The sequence below is a fragment of the Stegostoma tigrinum genome, unplaced genomic scaffold (genome assembly GCF_030684315.1).
Source record: "Stegostoma tigrinum isolate sSteTig4 unplaced genomic scaffold, sSteTig4.hap1 scaffold_48, whole genome shotgun sequence".
Taxonomy (NCBI): domain Eukaryota; kingdom Metazoa; phylum Chordata; class Chondrichthyes; order Orectolobiformes; family Stegostomatidae; genus Stegostoma; species Stegostoma tigrinum.
Window position 1 is genome coordinate 1,313,035 of NW_026728408.1, and position 21,716 is coordinate 1,334,750.

A 21,716-nucleotide genomic window follows, 5' to 3' on the forward strand; every position below is an offset into this window, starting at 1 on the left:
TTTCTCGCCCTCTGTTTCTCGCCCTCTGTTTCAGCCCCTCTGTTTCAGCCCCTCTGTTTCAGCCCCTCTGTTTCTCGCCCTCTGTTTCAGCTCCTCTGTTTCTCGCCCTCTGTTTCTCGCCCACTGTTTCTCGCCCTCTGTTTCAGCCCCTCTGTTTCAGCCCCTCTGTTTCAGCCACTCTGTTTCAGCCCCTCTGTTTCTCGCCCTCTGTTTCTCGCCCTCTGTTTCAGCCCCTCTGTTTCAGCCCCTCTGTTTCAGCCCCTCTGTTTCTCGCCCTCTGTTTCTCGCCCTCTGTTTCTCGCCCTCTGTTTCTCGCTCTCTGTTTCTCGCCCTCTGTTTCTCGCCCTCTGTTTCAGCCCCTCTGTTTCAGCCCCTCTGTTTCAGCCCCTCTGTTTCAGCCCCTCTGTTTCTCGCCCTCTGTTTCAGACCCTCTGTTTCAGCCCCTCAGTATCAGACCCTCTCTTTCAGCCCCTCTGTTTCTCGCCCTCTGTTTCTCGCCCTCTGTTTCTCGCCCTCTGTTTCTCGCCCACTGTTTCAGCCCCTCTGTTTCAGCCCCACTGTATCAGCCCATCTGTTTCAGCCCCTCTGTTTCAGCCCCTCTGTTTCAGCCCCTCTGTTTCAGCCCCTCTGTTTCTCGCCCTCTGTTTCTCGCCCTCTGTTTCTCGCCCTCTGTTTCATCCCCTCTGTTTCTCGCACACTGTTTCAGCCCCTCTGTTTCTCGCCATCTGTTTCAGCCCCTCTGTTTCAGCCCCTCTGTTTCTCGACCTCTGTTTCAGCCCCTCTGTTTCAGACCCTCTGTTTCTCGCCCTCTGTTTCAGCCCCTCTGTTTCAGCCCCTCTGTATCAGCCCCTCTGTTTCAGCCCCTCTGTTTCTCTCCCTCTTTTTGTCGCCCTCTGTTTCAGCCCCTCTGTTTCAGCCCCTCTGTTTCAGCCCCTCTGTTTCAGCCCCACTGTTTCTCGCCCTCTGCTTCTCGCTCTCTGTTTCTCGCCCTCTGTTTCTCGCCCTCTGTTTCAGTCCCTCTGTTTCAGCCACTCTGTTTCAGCCCCTCTGTTTCAGCCCCTCTGTTTCTCGCCCTCTGTTTCTTTCCCTCTGTTTCTCGCCCTCTGTTTCAGCCCCTCTGTTTCAGTCCCTCTGTTTCAGCCCCTCTGTTTCACCCCCTCTGTGTCAGCCCCTCTGTTTCTCGCCCTCTGTTTCAGCCCCTCTGTTTCAGCCCCTCTGTTTCTCGCCCTCAGTTTCAGCCCCTCTGTTTCAGCCCCTCTGTTTCAGCCCCTCTGTTTCAGCCCCTCTGTTTCTCGCCCTCTGTTTCAGCCCCTCTGTTTCAGCCCCTCTGTTTCTCGCCCTCTGTTTGTCGCCCTCTGTTTCAGCCCCTCTGTTACAGCCCCTCTGTTTCAGCCCCTCTGTTTCAGCCCCACTGTTTCTCGCCCTCTGCTTCTCGCTCTCTGTTTCTCGCCCTCTGTTTCTCGCCCTCTGTTTCAGTCCCTCTGTTTCAGCCCCTCTGTTTCAGCCCCTCTATTTCAGCCCCTCTGTTTCTCGCCCTCTGTTTCTTTCCCTCTGTTTCTCGCCCTCTGTTTCAGCCCCACTGTTTCAGTCCCTCTGTTTCAGCCCCTCTGTTTCAGCCCCTCTGTGTCAGCCCCTCTGTTTCTCGCCCTCTGTTTCAGCCCCTCTGTTTCAGCCCCTCTGTTTCTCCCCCTCAGTTTCAGCCCCTCTGTTTCAGCCCCTCTGTTTCAGCCACTCTGTTTCAGCCCCTCTGTTTCTCGCCCTCTGTTTCTCGCCCTCTGTTTCAGCCCCTCTGTTTCAGCCCCTCTGTTTCAGCCCCTCTGTTTCTCGCCCTCTGTTTCTCGCCCTCTGTTTCTCGCCCTCTGTTTCTCGCTCTCTGTTTCTCGCCCTCTGTTTCTCGCCCTCTGTTTCAGCCCCTCTGTTTCAGCCCCTCTGTTTCAGCCCCTCTGTTTCAGCCCCTCTGTTTCAGCCCCTCTGTTTCTCGCCCTCTGTTTCAGACCCTCTGTTTCAAACCCTCAGTATCAGCCCCTCTCTTTCAGCCCCTCTGTTTCTCGCCCTCTGTTTCTCGCCCTCTCTTTCTGGCCCTCTGTTTCTCGCCCACTGTTTCAGCCCCTCTGTTTCAGCCCAGCTATTTCAGCCCCTCTGTTTCAGCCCCTCTGTTTCAGCCCCTCTGTTTCAGCCCCTCTGTTTCAGCCCCTCTGTTTCTCGCCCTCTGTTTCTCGCCCTCTGTTTCTCGCCCTCTGTTTCTTCCCCTCTGTTTCTCGCCCACTGTTTCAGCCCCTCTGTTTCTCGCCATCTGTTTCAGCCCCTCTGTTTCAGCCCCTCTGTTTCTCGACCTCTGTTTCAGCCCCTCTGTTTCAGCCCCTCTGTTTCAGCCCCTCTGTTTCAGCCCCTCTGTTTCTCGCCCTCTGTTTCTCGCCCTCTGTTTCATCCCCTCTGTTTCTCGCCCACTGTTTCAGCCCCTCTGTTTCTCGCCATCTGTTTCATCCCCTCTGTTTCAGCCCCTCTGTTTCTCGACCTCTGTTTCAGCCCCTCTGTTTCAGCCCCTCTGTTTCAGCCCCTCTGTTTCAGCCCCTCTGTTTCTCGCCCTCTGTTTCTCGCCCTCTGTTTCAGCCCCTCTGCTTCAGCCCCTCTGTTTCAGCCCCTCTGTTTCTCGCCCTCTGTTTCTCGCCCTCTGTTTCTCGCCCTCTGTTTCTCGATCTCTGTTTCTCGCCCTCTGTTTCTCGCCCTCTGTTTCAGCCCCTCTGTTTCAGCCCCTCTGTTTCAGCCCCTCTGTTTCAGCCCCTCTGTTTCTCCCCCTCTGTTTCTCGCCCTCTGTTTCAGACGCTCTGTTTCTCGCTCTCTGTTTCTCGCCCTCTGTTTCTCGCCCTCTGTTTCAGCCCCTCTGTTTCAGCCCCTCTGTTTCAGCCCCTCTGTTTCTCGCCCTATGTTTGTCGCCCACTGTTTCTCGCCCTCTGTTTCAGCCCCTCTGTTTCAGCCCCTCTGTTTCAGCCCCTCTGTTTCAGCCCCTCTGTTTCTCGCCCTCTGTTTCTCGCCCTCTGTTTCTTGCCCTCTGTTTCTCGCTCTCTGTTTCTCGCCCTCTGTTTCTCTCCCTCTGTTTCAGCCCCTCTGTTTCAGCCCCTCTGTTTCAGCCCCTCTGTTTCACGCCCTCTGTTTCAGCTCCTCTGTTTCTCGCCCTCTGTTTCTCGCCCACTGTTTCTCGCCCTCTGTTTCAGCCCCTCTGTTTCAGCCCCTCTGTTTCAGCCACTCTGTTTCAGCCCCTCTGTTTCTCGCCCTCTGTTTCTCGCCCTCTGTTTCAGCCCCTCTGTTTCAGCCCCTCTGTTTCAGCCCCTCTGTTTCTCGCCCTCTGTTTCTCGCCCTCTGTTTCTCGCTCTCTGTTTCTCGCCGTCAGTTTCTCGCCCTCTGTTTCAGCCCCACTGTTTCAGCCCCTCTGTTTCAGCCCCTCTGTTTCAGCCCCTCTGTTTCTCGCCCTCTGTTTCAGACCCTCTGTTTCAGCCCCTCAGTATCAGCCCCTCTCTTTCAGCCCCTCTGTTTCTCGCCCTCTGTTTCTCGCCCTCTGTTTCTCGCCCTCTGCTTCTCGCCCACTGTTTCAGCCCCTCTGTTTCAGCCCCTCTGTTTGTGCCCCTCTGTTTCAGCCCCTCTGTTTCAGCCCCTCTGTTTCAGCCCCTCTGTTTCAGCCCCTCTGTTTCTCGCCCTCTGTTTCTCGCCCTCTGTTTCTCGCCCTCTGTTTCATCCCCTCTGTTTCTCGCCCACTGTTTCAGCCCCTCTGTTTCTCGCCATCTGTTTCAGCCCCTCTGTTTCAGCCCCTCTGTTTCTCGACCTCTGTTTCAGCCCCTCTGTTTCAGCCCCTCTGTTTCTCGCCCTCTGTTTCAGCCCCTCTGTTTCAGCCCCTCTGTTTCAGCCCCTCTGTATCAGCCCCTCTGTTTCAGCCCCTCTGTTTCTCTCCCTCTTTTTGTCGCCCTCTGTTTCAGCCCCTCTGTTTCAGCCCCTCTGTTTCAGCCCCTCTGTTTCAGCCCCACTGTTTCTCGCCCTCTGCTTCTCGCTCTCTGTTTCTCGCCCTCTGTTTCTCGCCCTCTGTTTCAGTCCCTCTGTTTCAGCCCCTCTGTTTCAGCCCCTCTGTTTCAGCCCCTCTGTTTCTCGCCTACTGTTTCTTTCCCTCTGTTTCTCGCCCTCTGTTTCAGCCCCTCTGTTTCAGTCCCTCTGTTTCAGCCCCTCTGTTTCAGCCCCTCTGTTTCAGCCCCTCTGTTTCTCGCCCTCTGTTTCAGCCCCTCTGTTTCAGCCCCTCTGTTTCTCGCCCACAGTTTCAGCCCCTCTGTTTCAGCCCCTTTGTTTCAGCCACTCTGTTTCAGCCCCTCTGTTTCTCGCCCTCTGTTTCTCGCCCTCTGTTTCAGCCCCTCTGTTTCAGCCCCTCTGTTTCAGCCCCTCTGTTTCTCGCCCTCTGTTTCTCGCCCTCTGTTTCTCGCCCTCTGTTTCTCGCTCTCTGTTTCTCGCCCTCTGTTTCTCGCCCTCTGTTTCAGCCCCTCTGTTTCAGCCCCTCTGTTTCAGCCCCTCTGTTTCAGGCCCTCTGTTTCAGCCCCTCTGTTTCTCGCCCTCTGTTTCAGACCCTCTGTTTCAGCCCCTCAGTATCAGCCCCTCTCTTTCAGCCCCTCTGTTTCTCGCCCTCTGTTTCTCGCCCTCTGTTTCTGGCCCTCTGTTTCTCGACCACTGTTTCAGCCCCTCTGTTTCAGCCCCACTGTATCAGCCCATCTATTTCAGCCCCTCTGTTTCAGCCCCTCTGTTTCAGCCCCTCTGTTTCAGACCCTATGTTTCTCGCCCTCTGTTTCTCGCCCTCTGTTTCTCGCCCTCTGTTTCATCCCCTCTGTTTCTCGCCCACTGTTTCAGCCCCTCTGTTTCTCGCCATCTGTTTCAGCCCCTCTGTTTCAGCCCCTCTGTTTCTCGACCTCTGTTTCAGCCCCTCTGTTTCAGCCCAACTGTTTCAGCCCCTCTGTTTCAGCCCCTCTGTTTCTCGCCCTCTGTTTCTCGCCCACTGTTTCAGCCCCTCTGTTTCAGCCCCTCTGTTTCAGCCCCTCTGTTTCTCGCCCTCTGTTTCTCGCCCTCTGTTTCTCGCCCTCTGTTTCTCGATCTCTGTTTCTCGCCCTCTGATCCTCGCCCTCTGTTTCAGCCCCTCTGTTTCAGCCCCTCTGTTTCAGCCCCTCTGTTTCAGCCCCTCTGTTTCTCGCCCTCTGTTTCTCGCCCTCTGTTTCAGACGCTCTGTTTCTCGCTCTCTGTTTCTCGCCCTCTGTTTCTCGCCCTCTGTTTCAGCCCCTCTGTTTCAGCGCCTCTGTTTCAGCCCCTCTGTTTCTCGCCCTCTGTTTCTCGCCCACTGTTTCTCGCCCTCTGTTTCAGCCCCTCTGTTTCAGCCCCTCTGTTTCTCGCCCTCTGTTTCTCGCCCTCTGATTCTTGCCCTCTGTTTCTCGCTCTCTGTTTCTCGCCCTCTGTTTCTCGCCCTCTGTTTCAGCCCCTCTGTTTCAGCCCCTCTGTTTCAGCCCCTCTGTTTCTCGCCCTCTGTTTCAACTCCTCTGTTTCTCGCCCTCTGTATCTCGCCCACAGTTTCTCGCCCTCTGTTTCAGCCCCTCTGTTTCAGCCCCTCTGTTTCAGCCATTCTGTTTCAGCCCCTCTGTTTCTCGCCCTCTGTTTCTCGCCCTCTGTTCCAGCCCCTCTGTTTCTGCCCCTCTGTTTCAGCCCCTCTGTTTCTCGCCCTCTGTTTCTCGCCCTCTGTTTCTCGCCCTCTGTTTCTCGCTCTCTGTTTCTCGCCCTCTGTTTCTCGCCCTCTGTTTCAGCCCCTCTGTTTCAGCCCCTCTGTTTCAGCCCCTCTGTTTCAGCCCCTCTGTTTCTCGCCCTCTGTTTCAGACCCTCTGTTTCAGCCCCTCAGTATCAGCCCCTCTCTTTCAGCCCCTCTGTTTCTCGCCCTCTGTTTCTCGCCCTCTGTTTCTCGCACTCTGTTTCTCGCCCACTGTTTCAGCCCCTCTGTTTCAGCCCCACTGTATCAGCCCATCTGTTTCTCGCCCTCTGTTTCAGCCCCTCTGTTTCAGCCCCTCTGTTTCAGCCCCTCTGTTTCTCGCCCTCTGTTTCTCGCCCTCTGTTTCATCCCCTCTGTTTCTCGCCCACTGTTTCAGCCCCTCTGTTTCTCGCCATCTGTTTCAGCCCCTCTGTTTCTCGCCCTCTGTTTCAGCCCCTCTGTTTCAGTCCCTCTGTTTCAGCCCCTCTGTTTGTGCCCCTCTGTTTCAGCCCCTCTGTTTCACGCCCTCTGTTTCAGCCCCTCTGTTTCAGCCCCTCTGTTTCTCGCCCTCTGTTTCAGCCCCTCTGTTTCAGCCCCTCTGTTTCTCGCCCTCTGTTTGTCGCCCTCTGTTTCAGCCCCTCTGTTTCAGCCCCTCTGTTTCAGCCCCTCTGTTTCAGCCCCACTGTTTCTCGCCCTCTGCTTCTCGCTCTCTGTTTCTCGCCCTCTGTTTCTCGCCCTCTGTTTCAGTCCCTCTGTGTCAGCCCCTCTGTTTCAGCCCCTCTGTTTCAGCCCCTCTGTTTCTCGCCCTCTGTTTCTTTCCCTCTGTTTCTCGCCCTCTGTTTCAGCCCCTCTGTTTCAGTCCCTCTGTTTCAGCCCCTCTGTTTCAGCCCCTCTGTGTCAGCCCCTCTGTTTCTCGCCCTCTGTTTCAGCCCCTCTGTTTCAGCCCCTCTGTTTCTCGCCCTCAGTTTCAGCCCCTCTGTTTCAGCCCCTCTGTTTCAGCCCCTCTGTTTCTCGCCCTCTGTTTCTCGCCCTCTGTTTCAGCCCCTCTGTTTCAGCCCCTCTGTTTCTCGCCCTCTGTTTGTCGCCCTCTGTTTCAGCCCCTCTGTTTCAGCCCCTCTGTTTCAGCCCCTCTGTTTCAGCCCCACTGTTTCTCGCCCTCTGCTTCTCGCTCTCTGTTTCTCGCCCTCTGTTTCTCGCCCTCTGTTTCAGTCCCTCTGTTTCAGCCCCTCTGTTTCAGCCTCTCAGTTTCAGCCCCTCTGTTTCTCGCCCTCTGTTTCTTTCCCTCTGTTTCTCGCCCTCTGTTTCAGCCCCTCTGTTTCAGTCCCTCTGTTTCAGCCCCTCTGTTTCAGCCCCTCTGTTTCAGCCCCTCTGTTTCTCGCCCTCTGTTTCAGCCCCTCTGTTTCAGCCCCTCTGTTTCTCGCCCTCAGTTTCAGCCCCTCTGTTTCAGCCCCTCTGTTTCAGCCACTCTGTTTCAGCCCCTCTGTTTCTCGCCCTCTGTTTCTCGCCCTCTGTTTCAGCCCCTCTGTTTCAGCCCCTCTGTTTCAGCCCCTCTGTTTCTCGCCCTCTGTTTCTCGCCCTCTGTTTCTCGCCCTCTGTTTCTCGCCCACTGTTTCAGCCCCTCTGTTTCTCGCCATCTGTTTCAGCCCCTCTGTTTCTCGCCCTCTGTTTCAGCCCCTCTGTTTCAGCCCCTCTGTTTCAGCCCCTCTGTTTCAGCCCCTCTGTTTCTCGCCCTCTGTTTCTCGCCCTCTGTTTCAGCCCCTCTGCTTCAGCCCCTCTGTTTCAGCCCCTCTGTTTCTCGCCCTCTGTTTCTCGCCCTCTGTTTCTCGCCCTCTGTTTCTCGATCTCTGTTTCTCGCCCTCTGTTTCTCGCCCTCTGTTTCAGCCCCTCTGTTTCAGCCCCTCTGTTTCAGCCCCTCTGTTTCTCGCCCTCTGTTTCTCGCCCTCTGTTTCAGACGCTCTGTTTCTCGCTCTCTGTTTCTCGCCCTCTGTTTATCGCCCTCTGTTTCAGCCCCTCTGTTTCAGCCCCTCTGTTTCAGCCCCTCTGTTTCTCGCCCTCTGTTTGTCGCCCACTGATTCTCGCCCTCTGTTTCAGCCCCTCTGTTTCAGCCCCTCTGTTTCATCCCCTCTGTTTCAGCACCTCTGTTTCTCGCCCTCTGTTTCTCGCCCTCTGTTTCTTGCCCTCTGTTTCTCGCTCTCTGTTTCTCGCCCTCTGTTTCTCGCCCTCTGTTTCAGCCCCTCTGTTTCAGCCCCTTTGTTTCAGCCCCTCTGTTTCTCGCCCTCTTTTTCAGCTCCTCTGTTTCTCGCCCTCTGTTTCTCGCCCACTGTTTCTCGCCCTCTGTTTCAGCCCCTCTGTTTCAGCCCCTCTGTTTCAGCCACTCTGTTTCAGCCCCTCTGTTTCTCGCCCTCTGTTTCTCGCCCTCTGTTTCAGCCCCTCTGTTTCAGCCCCTCTGTTTCAGCCCCTCTGTTTCTCGCCCTCTGTTTCTCGCCCTCTGTTTCTCCCCCTCTGTTTCTCGCTCTCTGTTTCTCGCCCTCTGTTTCTCGCCCTCTGTTTCAGCCCCTCTGTTTCAGCCCCTCTGTTTCAGCCCCTCTGTTTCAGCCCCTCTGTTTCTCGCCCTCTGTTTCAGACCCTCTGTTTCAGCCCCTCAGTATCAGCCCCTCTCTTTCAGCCCCTCTGTTTCTCGCCCTCTGTTTCTCGCCCTCTGTTTCTCGCCCTCTGTTTCTCGCCCACTGTTTCAGCCCCTCTGTTTCAGCCCCACTGTATCAGCCCATCTGTTTCAGCCCCTCTGTTTCAGCCCCTCTGTTTCAGCCCCTCTGTTTCAGCCCCTCTGTTTCTCACCCTCTGTTTCTCGCCCTCTGTTTCTCGCCCTCTGTTTCATCCCCTCTGTTTCTCGCCCACTGTTTCAGCCCCTCTGTTTCTCGCCATCTGTTTCAGCCCCTCTGTTTCAGCCCCTCTGTTTCTCGACCTCTGTTTCAGCCCCTCTGTTTCAGCCCCTCTGTTTCTCGCCCTCTGTTTCAGCCCCTCTGTTTCAGCCCCTCTGTATCAGCCCCTCTGTTTTAGCCCCTCTGTTTCTCTCCCTCTTTTTGTCGCCCTCTGTTTCAGCCCCTCTGTTTCAGTCCCTCTGTTTCAGCCCCTCTGTTTCAGCCCCACTGTTTCTCGCCCTCTGCTTCTCGCTCTCTGTTTCTCGCCCTCTGTTTCTCGCCCTCTGTTTCAGTCCCTCTGTTTCAGCCCCTCTGTTTCAGCCCCTCTGTTTCAGCCCCTCTGTTTCTGGCCTACTGTTTCTTTCCCTCTGTTTCTCGCCCTCTGTTTCAGCCCCTCTGTTTCAGTCCCTCTGTTTCAGCCCCTCTGTTTCAGCCCCTCTGTTTCAGCCCCTCTGTTTCTCGCCCTCTGTTTCAGCCCCTCTGTTTCAGCCCCTCTGTTTCTCGCCCTCAGTTTCAGCCCCTCTGTTTCAGCCCCTTTGTTTCAGCCACTCTGTTTCAGCCCCTCTGTTTCTCGCCCTCTGTTTCTCGCCCTCTGTTTCAGCCCCTCTGTTTCAGCCCCTCTGTTTCAGCCCCTCTGTTTCTCGCCCTCTGTTTCTCGCCCTCTGTTTCTCGCCCTCTGTTTCTCGCTCTCTGTTTCTCGCCCTCTGTTTCTCGCCCTCTGTTTCAGCCCCTCTGTTTCAGCCCCTCTGTTTCAGCCCCTCTGTTTCAGCCCCTCTGTTTCAGCCCCTCTGTTTCTCGCCCTCTGTTTCAGACCCTCTGTTTCAGCCCCTCAGTATCAGCCCCTCTCTTTCAGCCCCTCTGTTTCTCGCCCTCTGTTTCTCGCCCTCTGTTTCTGGCCCTCTGTTTCTCGCCCACTGTTTCAGCCCCTCTGTTTCAGCCCCACTGTATCAGCCCATCTATTTCAGCCCCTCTGTTTCAGCCCCTCTGTTTCAGCCCCTCTGTTTCAGACCCTATGTTTCTCGCCCTCTGTTTCTCGCCCTCTGTTTCTCGCCCTCTGTTTCATCCCCTCTGTTTCTCGCCCACTGTTTCAGCCCCTCTGTTTCTCGCCATCTGTTTCAGCCCCTCTGTTTCAGCCCCTCTGTTTCTCGACCTCTGTTTCAGCCCCTCTGTTTCAGCCCCTCTGTTTCAGCCCCTCTGTTTCAGCCCCTCTGTTTCTCGCCCTCTGTTTCTCGCCCTCTGATTCAGCCCCTCTGTTTCAGCCCCTCTGTTTCTCGCTCTCTGTTTCTCGCCCTCTGTTTCTCGCCCTCTGTTTCTCGCCCTCTGTTTCTCGATCTCTGTTTCTCGCCCTCTGTTTCTCGCCCTCTGTTTCAGCCCCTCTGTTTCAGCCCCTCTGTTTCAGCCCCTCTGTTTCAGCCCCTCTGTTTCTCGCCCTCTGTTTCTCGCCCTCTGTTTCAGACGCTCTGTTTCTCGCTCTCTGTTTCTCGCCCTCTGTTTCTCGCCCTCTGTTTCAGCCCCTCTGTTTCAGCGCCTCTGTTTCAGCCCCTCTGTTTCTCGCCCTCTGTTTCTCGCCCACTGTTTCTCGCCCTCTGTTTCAGCCCCTCTGTTTCAGCCCCTCTGTTTCAGCCCCTCTGTTTCAGCCCCTCTGTTTCTCGCCCTCTGTTTCTCGCCCTCTGTTTCTTGCCCTCTGTTTCTCGCTCTCTGTTTCTCGCCCTCTGTTTCTCGCCCTCTGTTTCAGCCCCTCTGTTTCAGCCCCTCTGTTTCAGCCCCTCTGTTTCTCGCCCTCTGTTTCAGCTCCTCTGTTTCTCGCCCTCTGTTTCTCGCCCACTGTTTCTCGCCCTCTGTTTCAGCCACTCTGTTTCAGCCCCTCTGTTTCAGCCATTCTGTTTCAGCCCCTCTGTTTCTCGCCCTCTGTTTCTCGCCCTCTGTTCCAGCCCCTCTGTTTCAGCCCCTCTGTTTCAGCCCCTCTGTTTCTCGCCCTCTGTTTCTCGCCCTCTGTTTCTCGCCCTCTGTTTCTCGCTCTCTGTTTCTCGCCCTCTGTTTCTCGCCCTCTGTTTCAGCCCCTCTGTTTCAGCCCCTCTGTTTCAGCCCCTCTGTTTCAGCCCCTCTGTTTCAGCCCCTCTGTTTCTCGCCCTCTGTTTCAGACCCTCTGTTTCAGCCCCTCAGTATCAGCCCCTCTCTTTCAGCCCCTCTGTTTCTCGCCCTCTGTTTCTCGCCCTCTGTTTCTCGCCCTCTGTTTCTCGCCCACTGTTTCAGCCCCTCTGTTTCAGCCCCACTGTATCAGCCCATCTGTTTCTCGCCCTCTGTTTCAGCCCCTCTGTTTCAGCCCCTCTGTTTCAACCCCTCTGTTTCTCGCCCTCTGTTTCTCGCCCTCTGTTTCTCGCCCTCTGTTTCATCCCCTCTGTTTCTCGCCCACTGTTTCAGCCCCTCTGTTTCTCGCCATCTGTTTCAGCCCCTCTGTTTCTCGCCCTCTGTTTCAGCCCCTCTGTTTCAGTCCCTCTGTTTCAGCCCCTCTGTTTGTGCCCCTCTGTTTCAGCCCCTCTGTTTCACGCCCTCTGTTTCAGCCCCTCTGTTTCAGCCCCTCTGTTTCTCGCCCTCTGTTTCAGCCCCTCTGTTTCAGCCCCTCTGTTTCTCGCCCTCTGTTTGTCGCCCTCTGTTTCAGCCCCTCTGTTTCAGCCCCTCTGTTTCAGCCCCACTGTTTCTCGCCCTCTGCTTCTCGCTCTCTGTTTCTCGCCCTCTGTTTCTCGCCCTCTGTTTCAGTCCCTCTGTTTCAGCACCTCTGTTTCAGCCCCTCTGTTTCAGCCCCTCTGTTTCTCGCCCTCTGTTTCTTTCCCTCTGTTTCTCGCCCTCTGTTTCAGCCCCTCTGTTTCAGTACCTCTGTTTCAGCCCCTCTGTTTCAGCCCCTCTGTGTCAGCCCCTCTGTTTCTAGCCCTCTGTTTCAGCCCCTCTGTTTCTCGCCCTCATTTTCAGCCCCTCTGTTTCAGCCCCTCTGTTTCAGCCCCTCTGTTTCAGCCCCTCTGTTTCTCGCCCTCTGTTTCAGCCCCTCTGTTTCAGCCCCTCTGTTTCTCGCCCTCTGCTTCTCGCTCTCTGTTTCTCGCCCTCTGTTTCTCGCCCTCTGTTTCAGTCCCTCTGTTTCAGCCCCTCTGTTTCAGCCTCTCAGTTTCAGCCCCTCTGTTTCTCGCCCTCTGTTTCTTTCCCTCTGTTTCTCGCCCTCTGTTTCAGCCCCTCTGTTTCAGTCCCTCTGTTTCAGCCCCTCTGTTTCAGCCCCTCTGTGTCAGCCCCTCTGTTTCTCGCCCTCTGTTTCAGCCCCTCTGTTTCAGCCCCTCTGTTTCTCGACCTCAGTTTCAGCCCCTCTGTTTCAGCCCCTCTGTTTCAGCCACTCTGTTTCAGCCCCTCTGTTTCTCGCCCTTTGTTTCTCGCCCTCTGTTTCAGCCCCTCTGTTTCAGCCCCTCTGTTTCAGCCCCTCTGTTTCTCGCCCTCTGTTTCTCGCCCTCTGTTTCTCGCCCTCTGTTTCTCGCCCACTGTTTCAGCCCCTCTGTTTCTCGCCATCTGTTTCAGCCCCTCTGTTTCTCGCCCTCTGTTTCAGCCCCTCTGTTTCAGTCCCTCTGTTTCAGCCCCTCTTTTTGTGCCCCTCTGTTTCAGCCCCTCTGTTTCACGCCCTCTGTTTCAGCCCCTCTGTTTCAGCCCCTCTGTTTCTCGCCCTCTGTTTCAGCCCCTCTGTTTCAGCCCCTCTGTTTCTCGCCCTCTGTTTGTCGCCCTCTGTTTCAGCCCCTCTGTTTCAGCCCCTCTGTTTCAGCCCCTCTGTTTCAGCCCCACTGTTTCTCGCCCTCTGCTTCTCGCTCTCTGTTTCTCGCCCTCTGTTTCTCGCCCTCTGTTTCAGTCCCTCTGTTTCAGCCCCTCTGTTTCAGCCCCTCTGTTTCAGCACCTCTGTTTCTCGCCCTCTGTTTCTTTCCCTCTGTTTCTCGCCCTCTGTTTCAGCCCCTCTGTTTCAGTCCCTCTGTTTCAGCCCCTCTGTTTCAGCCCCTCTGTGTCAGCCCCTCTGTTTCTCGCCCTCTGTTTCAGCCCCTCTGTTTCAGCCCCTCTGTTTCAGCACCTCTGTTTCTCGCCCTCTGTTTCTTTCCCTCTGTTTCTCGCCCTCTGTTTCAGCCCCTCTGTTTCAGTCCCTCTGTTTCAGCCCCTCTGTTTCAGCCCCTCTGTGTCAGCCCCTCTGTTTCTCGCCCTCTGTTTCAGCCCCTCTGTTTCAGCCCCTCTGTTTCTCGCCCTCAGTTTCAGCTCCTCTGTTTCAGCCCCTCTGTTTCAGCCCCTCTGTTTCAGCCCCTCTGTTTCTCGCCCACTGTTTCAGCCCCTCTGTTTCAGCCCCACTGTATCAGCCCATCTGTTTCTCGCCCTCTGTTTCAGCCCCTCTGTTTCAGCCCCTCTGTTTCAACCCCTCTGTTTCTCGCCCTCTGTTTCTCGCCCTCTGTTTCTCGCCCTCTGTTTCATCCCCTCTGTTTCTCGCCCACTGTTTCAGCCCCTCTGTTTCTCGCCATCTGTTTCAGCCCCTCTGTTTCTCGCCCTCTGTTTCAGCCCCTCTGTTTCAGTCCCTCTGTTTCAGCCCCTCTGTTTGTGCCCCTCTGTTTCAGCCCCTCTGTTTCACGCCCTCTGTTTCAGCCCCTCTGTTTCAGCCCCTCTGTTTCTCGCCCTCTGTTTCAGCCCCTCTGTTTCAGCCCCTCTGTTTCTCGCCCTCTGTTTGTCGCCCTCTGTTTCAGCCCCTCTGTTTCAGCCCCTCTGTTTCAGCCCCACTGTTTCTCGCCCTCTGCTTCTCGCTCTCTGTTTCTCGCCCTCTGTTTCTCGCCCTCTGTTTCAGTCCCTCTGTTTCAGCACCTCTGTTTCAGCCCCTCTGTTTCAGCCCCTCTGTTTCTCGCCCTCTGTTTCTTTCCCTCTGTTTCTCGCCCTCTGTTTCAGCCCCTCTGTTTCAGTACCTCTGTTTCAGCCCCTCTGTTTCAGCCCCTCTGTGTCAGCCCCTCTGTTTCTAGCCCTCTGTTTCAGCCCCTCTGTTTCTCGCCCTCATTTTCAGCCCCTCTGTTTCAGCCCCTCTGTTTCAGCCCCTCTGTTTCAGCCCCTCTGTTTCTCGCCCTCTGTTTCAGCCCCTCTGTTTCTCGCCCTCTGCTTCTCGCTCTCTGTTTCTCGCCCTCTGTTTCTCGCCCTCTGTTTCAGTCCCTCTGTTTCAGCCCCTCTGTTTCAGCCTCTCAGTTTCAGCCCCTCTGTTTCTCGCCCTCTGTTTCTTTCCCTCTGTTTCTCGCCCTCTGTTTCAGCCCCTCTGTTTCAGTCCCTCTGTTTCAGCCCCTCTGTTTCAGCCCCTCTGTGTCAGCCCCTCTGTTTCTCGCCCTCTGTTTCAGCCCCTCTGTTTCAGCCCCTCTGTTTCTCGACCTCAGTTTCAGCCCCTCTGTTTCAGCCCCTCTGTTTCAGCCACTCTGTTTCAGCCCCTCTGTTTCTCGCCCTTTGTTTCTCGCCCTCTGTTTCAGCCCCTCTGTTTCAGCCCCTCTGTTTCAGCCCCTCTGTTTCTCGCCCTCTGTTTCTCGCCCTCTGTTTCTCGCCCTCTGTTTCTCGCCCACTGTTTCAGCCCCTCTGTTTCTCGCCATCTGTTTCAGCCCCTCTGTTTCTCGCCCTCTGTTTCAGCCCCTCTGTTTCAGTCCCTCTGTTTCAGCCCCTCTTTTTGTGCCCCTCTGTTTCAGCCCCTCTGTTTCACGCCCTCTGTTTCAGCCCCTCTGTTTCAGCCCCTCTGTTTCTCGCCCTCTGTTTCAGCCCCTCTGTTTCAGCCCCTCTGTTTCTCGCCCTCTGTTTGTCGCCCTCTGTTTCAGCCCCTCTGTTTCAGCCCCTCTGTTTCAGCCCCTCTGTTTCAGCCCCACTGTTTCTCGCCCTCTGCTTCTCGCTCTCTGTTTCTCGCCCTCTGTTTCTCGCCCTCTGTTTCAGTCCCTCTGTTTCAGCCCCTCTGTTTCAGCCCCTCTGTTTCAGCACCTCTGTTTCTCGCCCTCTGTTTCTTTCCCTCTGTTTCTCGCCCTCTGTTTCAGCCCCTCTGTTTCAGTCCCTCTGTTTCAGCCCCTCTGTTTCAGCCCCTCTGTGTCAGCCCCTCTGTTTCTCGCCCTCTGTTTCAGCCCCTCTGTTTCAGCCCCTCTGTTTCAGCACCTCTGTTTCTCGCCCTCTGTTTCTTTCCCTCTGTTTCTCGCCCTCTGTTTCAGCCCCTCTGTTTCAGTCCCTCTGTTTCAGCCCCTCTGTTTCAGCCCCTCTGTGTCAGCCCCTCTGTTTCTCGCCCTCTGTTTCAGCCCCTCTGTTTCAGCCCCTCTGTTTCTCGCCCTCAGTTTCAGCTCCTCTGTTTCAGCCCCTCTGTTTCAGCCCCTCTGTTTCAGCCCCTCTGTTTCTCGCCCTCTGTTTCAGCCCCTCTGTTTCAGCCCCTCTGTTTCTCGCCCTCTGTTTGTCGCCCTCTGTTTCAGCCCCTCTGTTTCAGCCCCTCTGTTTCAGCCCCTCTGTTTCAGCCCCACTGTTTCTCGCCCTCTGCTTCTCGCTCTCTGTTTCTCGCCCTCTGTTTCTCGCCCTCTGTTTCAGTCCCTCTGTTTCAGCCCCTCTGTTTCAGCCTCTAAGTTTCAGCCCCTCTGTTTCTCGCCCTCTGTTTCTTTCCCTCTGTTTCTCGCCCTCTGTTTCAGCCCCTCTGTTTCAGTCCCTCTGTTTCAGCCCCTCTGTTTCAGCCCCTCTGTGTCAGCCCCTCTGTTTCTCGCCCTCTGTTTCAGCCCCTCTGTTTCAGCCCCTCTGTTTCTCGCCCTCAGTTTCAGCCCCTCTGTTTCAGCCCCTCTGTTTCTCGCCCTCTGTTTCTCGCCCTCTGTTTCAGCCCCTCTGTTTCAGCCCCTCTGTTTCAGCCCCTCTGTTTCTCGCCCTCTGTTTCTCGCCCTCTGTTTCTCGCCCTCTGTTTCTCGCTCTCTGTTTCTCGCCCTCTGTTTCTCGCCCTCTGTTTCAGCCCCTCTGTTTCAGCCCCTCTGTTTCAGCCCCTCTGTTTCAGACCCTCTGTTTCAGCCCCTCTGTTTCTCGCCCTCTGTTTCAGACCCTCTGTTTCAGCCCCTCAGTATCAGCCCCTCTCTTTCAGCCCCTCTGTTTCTCGCCCTCTGTTTCTCGCCCTCTGTTTCTGGATCTCTGTTTCTCGCCCACTGTTTCAGCCCCTCTGTTTCAGCCCCACTGTATCAGCCCATCTATTTCAGCCCCTCTGTTTCATCCCCTCTGTTTCAGCCCCTCTGTTTCAGCCCCTCTGTTTCTCGCCCTCTGTTTCTCGCCCTCTGTTTCTCGCCCACTGTTTCATCCCCTCTGTTTCTCGCCCACTGTTTCAGCCCCTCTGTTTCTCGCCATCTGTTTCAGCCCCTCTGTTTCAGCCCCTCTGTTTCTCGACCTCTGTTTCAGCCCCTCTGTTTCAGCCCCTCTGTTTCTCGCCCTCTGTTTCTCGCCCTCTGTTTCTCCCCCTCTGTTTCTCGCTCTCTGTTTCTCGCCCTCTGTTTCTCGCCCTCTGTTTCAGCCCCTCTGTTTCAGCCCCTCTGTTTCAGCCCCTCTGTTTCAGCCCCTCTGTTTCTCGCCCTCTGTTTCAGACCCTCTGTTTCAGCCCCTCAGTATCAGCCCCTCTCTTTCAGCCCCTCTGTTTCTCGCCCTCTGTTTCTCGCCCTCTGTTTCTGGATCTCTGTTTCTCGCCCACTGTTTCAGCCCCTCTGTTTCAGCCCCACTGTATCAGCCCATCTATTTCAGCCCCTCTGTTTCATCCCCTCTGTTTCAGCCCCTCTGTTTCAGCCCCTCTGTTTCTCGCCCTCTGTTTCTCGCCCTCTGTTTCTCGCCCACTGTTTCATCCCCTCTGTTTCTCTCCCACTGTTTCAGCCCCTCTGTTTCTCGCCATCTGTTTCAGCCCCTCTGTTTCAGCCCCTCTGTTTCTCGACCTCTGTTTCAGCCCCTCTGTTTCAGCCCCTCTGTTTCTCGCCCTCTGTTTCTCGCCCTCTGTTTCTCCCCCTCTGTTTCTCGCTCTCTGTTTCTCGCCCTCTGTTTCTCGCCCTCTGTTTCAGCCCCTCTGTTTCAGCCCCTCTGTTTCAGCCCCTCTGTTTCAGCCCCTCTGTTTCTCGCCCTCTGTTTCAGACCCTCTGTTTCAGCCCCTCAGTATCAGCCCCTCTCTTTCAGCCCCTCTGTTTCTCGCCCTCTGTTTCTCGCCCTCTGTTTCTCGCCCTCTGTTTCTCGCCCACTGTTTCAGCCCCTCTGTTTCAGCCCCACTGTATCAGCCCATCTGTTTCAGCCCCTCTGTTTCAGCCCCTCTGTTTCAGCCCCTCTGTTTCAGCCCCTCTGTTTCTCACCCTCTGTTTCTCGCCCTATGTTTCTCGCCCTCTGTTTCATCCCCTCTGTTTCTCGCCCACTGTTTCAGCCCCTCTGTTTCTCGCCATCTGTTTCAGCCCCTCTGTTTCAGCCCCTCTGTTTCTCGACCTCTGTTTCAGCCCCTCTGTTTCAGCCCCTCTGTTTCTCGCCCTCTGTTTCAGCCCCTCTGTTTCAGCCCCTCTGTATCAGCCCCTCTGTTTTAGCCCCTCTGTTTCTCTCCCTCTTTTTGTCGCCCTCTGTTTCAGCCCCTCTGTTTCAGTCCCTCTGTTTCAGCCCCTCTGTTTCAGCCCCACTGTTTCTCGCCCTCTGCTTCTCGCTCTCTGTTTCTCGCCCTCTGTTTCTCGCCCTCTGTTTCAGTCCCTCTGTTTCAGCCCCTCTGTTTCAGCCCCTCTGTTTCAGCCCCTCTGTTTCTGGCCTACTGTTTCTTTCCCTCTGTTTCTCGCCCTCTGTTTCAGCCCCTCTGTTTCAGTCCCTCTGTTTCAGCCCCTCTGTTTCACCCCCTCTGTTTCAGCCCCTCTGTTTCTCGCCCTCTGTTTCAGCCCCTCTGTTTCAGCCCCTCTGTTTCTCGCCCTCAGTTTCAGCCCCTCTGTTTCAGCCCCTTTGTTTCAGCCACTCTGTTTCAGCCCCTCTGTTTCTCGCCCTCTGTTTCTCGCCCTCTGTTTCAGCCCCTCTGTTTCAGCCCCTCTGTTTCTCGCCCTCTGTTTCTCGCCCTCTGTTTCTCGCCCTCTGTTTCTCGCTCTCTGTTTCTCGCCCTCTGTTTCTCGCCCTCTGTTTCAGCCCCTCTGTTTCAGCCCCTCTGTTTCAGCCCCTCTGTTTCAGCCCCTCTGTTTCAGCCCCTCTGTTTCTCGCCCTCTGTTTCAGACCCTCTGTTTCAGCCCCTCAGTATCAGCCCCTCTCTTTCAGCCCCTCTGTTTCTCGCCCTCTGTTTCTCGCCCTCTGTTTCTGGCCCTCTGTTTCTCGCCCACTGTTTCAGCCCCTCTGTTTCAGCCCCACTGTATCAGCCCATCTATTTCAGCCCCTCTGTTTCAGCCCCTCTGTTTCAGCCCCTCTGTTTCAGACCCTATGTTTCTCGCCCTCTGTTTCTCGCCCTCTGTTTCTCGCCCTCTGTTTCATCCCCTCTGTTTCTCGCCCACTGTTTCAGCCCCTCTGTTTCTCGCCATCTGTTTCAGCCCCTCTGTTTCAGCCCCTCTGTGTCAGCCCCTCTGTTTCTCGCCCTCTGTTTCAGCCCCTCTGTTTCAGCCCCTCTGTTTCTCGCCCTCAGTTTCAGCCCCTCTGTTTCAGCCCCTCTGTTTCTCGCCCTCTGTTTCTCGCCCTCTGTTTCAGCCCCTCTGTTTCAGCCCCTCTGTTTCAGCCCCTCTGTTTCTCGCCCTCTGTTTCTCGCCCTCTGTTTCTCGCCCTCTGTTTCTCGCTCTCTGTTTCTCGCCCTCTGTTTCTCGCCCTCTGTTTCAGCCCCTCTGTTTCAGCCCCTCTGTTTCAGCCCCTCTGTTTCAGACCCTCTGTTTCAGCCCCTCTGTTTCTCGCCCTCTGTTTCAGACCCTCTGTTTCAGCCCCTCAGTATCAGCCCCTCTCTTTCAGCCCCTCTGTTTCTCGCCCTCTGTTTCTCGCCCTCTGTTTCTGGATCTCTGTTTCTCGCCCACTGTTTCAGCCCCTCTGTTTCAGCCCCACTGTATCAGCCCATCTATTTCAGCCCCTCTGTTTCATCCCCTCTGTTTCAGCCCCTCTGTTTCAGCCCCTCTGTTTCTCGCCCTCTGTTTCTCGCCCTCTGTTTCTCGCCCACTGTTTCATCCCCTCTGTTTCTCGCCCACTGTTTCAGCCCCTCTGTTTCTCGCCATCTGTTTCAGCCCCTCTGTTTCAGCCCCTCTGTTTCTCGACCTCTGTTTCAGCCCCTCTGTTTCAGCCCCTCTGTTTCTCGCCCTCTGTTTCTCGCCCTCTGTTTCTCCCCCTCTGTTTCTCGCTCTCTGTTTCTCGCCCTCTGTTTCTCGCCCTCTGTTTCAGCCCCTCTGTTTCAGCCCCTCTGTTTCAGCCCCTCTGTTTCAGCCCCTCTGTTTCTCGCCCTCTGTTTCAGACCCTCTGTTTCAGCCCCTCAGTATCAGCCCCTCTCTTTCAGCCCCTCTGTTTCTCGCCCTCTGTTTCTCGCCCTCTGTTTCTGGATCTCTGTTTCTCGCCCACTGTTTCAGCCCCTCTGTTTCAGCCCCACTGTATCAGCCCATCTATTTCAGCCCCTCTGTTTCATCCCCTCTGTTTCAGCCCCTCTGTTTCAGCCCCTCTGTTTCTCGCCCTCTGTTTCTCGCCCTCTGTTTCTCGCCCACTGTTTCATCCCCTCTGTTTCTCTCCCACTGTTTCAGCCCCTCTGTTTCTCGCCATCTGTTTCAGCCCCTCTGTTTCAGCCCCTCTGTTTCTCGACCTCTGTTTCAGCCCCTCTGTTTCAGCCCCTCTGTTTCTCGCCCTCTGTTTCTCGCCCTCTGTTTCTCCCCCTCTGTTTCTCGCTCTCTGTTTCTCGCCCTCTGTTTCTCGCCCTCTGTTTCAGCCCCTCTGTTTCAGCCCCTCTGTTTCAGCCCCTCTGTTTCAGCCCCTCTGTTTCTCGCCCTCTGTTTCAGACCCTCTGTTTCAGCCCCTCAGTATCAGCCCCTCTCTTTCAGCCCCTCTGTTTCTCGCCCTCTGTTTCTCGCCCTCTGTTTCTCGCCCTCTGTTTCTCGCCCACTGTTTCAGCCCCTCTGTTTCAGCCCCACTGTATCAGCCCATCTGTTTCAGCCCCTCTGTTTCAGCCCCTCTGTTTCAGCCCCTCTGTTTCAGCCCCTCTGTTTCTCACCCTCTGTTTCTCGCCCTCTGTTTCTCGCCCTCTGTTTCATCCCCTCTGTTTCTCGCCCACTGTTTCAGCCCCTCTGTTTCTCGCCATCTGTTTCAGCCCCTCTGTTTCAGCCCCTCTGTTTCTCGACCTCTGTTTCAGCCCCTCTGTTTCAGCCCCTCTGTTTCTCGCCCTCTGTTTCAGCCCCTCTGTTTCAGCCCCTCTGTATCAGCCCCTCTGTTTTAGCCCCTCTGTTTCTCTCCCTCTTTTTGTCGCCCTCTGTTTCAGCCCCTCTGTTTCAGTCCCTCTGTTTCAGCCCCTCTGTTTCAGCCCCACTGTTTCTCGCCCTCTGCTTCTCGCCCTCTGTTTCTCGCCCTCTGTTTCTCGCCCTCTGTTTCAGTCCCTCTGTTTCAGCCCCTCTGTTTCAGCCCCTCTGTTTCAGCCCCTCTGTTTCTGGCCTACTGTTTCTTTCCCTCTGTTTCTCGCCCTCTGTTTCAGCCCCTCTGTTTCAGTCCCTCTGTTTCAGCCCCTCTGTTTCACCCCCTCTGTTTCAGCCCCTCTGTTTCTCGCCCTCTGTTTCAGCCCCTCTGTTTCAGCCCCTCTGTTTCTCGCCCTCAGTTTCAGCCCCTCTGTTTCAGCCCCTTTGTTTCAGCCACTCTGTTTCAGCCCCTCTGTTTCTCGCCCTCTGTTTCTCGCCCTCTGTTTCAGCCCCTCTGTTTCAGCCCCTCTGTTTCTCGCCCTCTGTTTCTCGCCCTCTGTTTCTCGCCCTCTGTTTCTCGCTCTCTGTTTCTCGCCCTCTGTTTCTCGCCCTCTGTTTCAGCCCCTCTGTTTCAGCCCCTCTGTTTCAGCCCCTCTGTTTCAGCCCCTCTGTTTCAGCCCCTCTGTTTCTCGCCCTCTGTTTCAGACCCTCTGTTTCAGCCCCTCAGTATCAGCCCCTCTCTTTCAGCCCCTCTGTTTCTCGCCCTCTGTTTCTCGCCCTCTGTTTCTGGCCCTCTGTTTCTCGCCCACTGTTTCAGCCCCTCTGTTTCAGCCCCACTGTATCAGCCCATCTATTTCAGCCCCTCTGTTTCAGCCCCTCTGTTTCAGCCCCTCTGTTTCAGACCCTATGTTTCTCGCCCTCTGTTTCTCGCCCTCTGTTTCTCACCCTCTGTTTCATCCCCTCTGTTTCTCGCCCACTGTTTCAGCCCCTCTGTTTCTCGCCATCTGTTTCAGCCCCTCTGTTTCAGCCCCTCTGTTTCTCGACCTCTGTTTCAGCCCCTCTGTTTCAGCCCCTCTGTTTCAGCCCCTCTGTTTCAGCCCCTCTGTTTCTCGCCCTCTGTTTCTCGCCCTCTGTTTCAGCCCCTCTGTTTCAGCCCCTTCTGTTTCTCGCTCTCTGTTTCTCGCCCTCTGTTTCTCGCCCTCTGTTTCTCGCCCTCTGTTTCTCGATCTCTGTTTCTCGCCCTCTGTTTCTCGCCCTCTGTTTCAGCCCCTCTGTTTCAGCCCCTCTGTTTCAGCCCCTCTGTTTCAGCCCCTCTGTTTCTCGCCCTCTGTTTCTCGCCCTCTGTTTCAGACGCTCTGTTTCTCGCTCTCTGTTTCTCGCCCTCTGTTTCTCGCCCTCTGTTTCAGCCCCTCTGTTTCAGCACCTCTGTTTCAGCCCCTCTGTTTCAGCCCCTCTGTTTCTCGCCCTCTGTTTCAGACCCTCTGTTTCAGCCCCTCAGTATCAGCCCCTCTCTTTCAGCCCCTCTGTTTCTCGCCCTCTGTTTCTCGCCCTCTGTTTCTGGCCCTCTGTTTCTCGCCCACTGTTTCAGCCCCTCTGTTTCAGCCCCACTGTATCAGCCCATCTATTTCAGCCCCTCTGTTTCAGCCCCTCTGTTTCAGCCCCTCTGTTTCAGACCCTATGTTTCTCGCCCTCTGT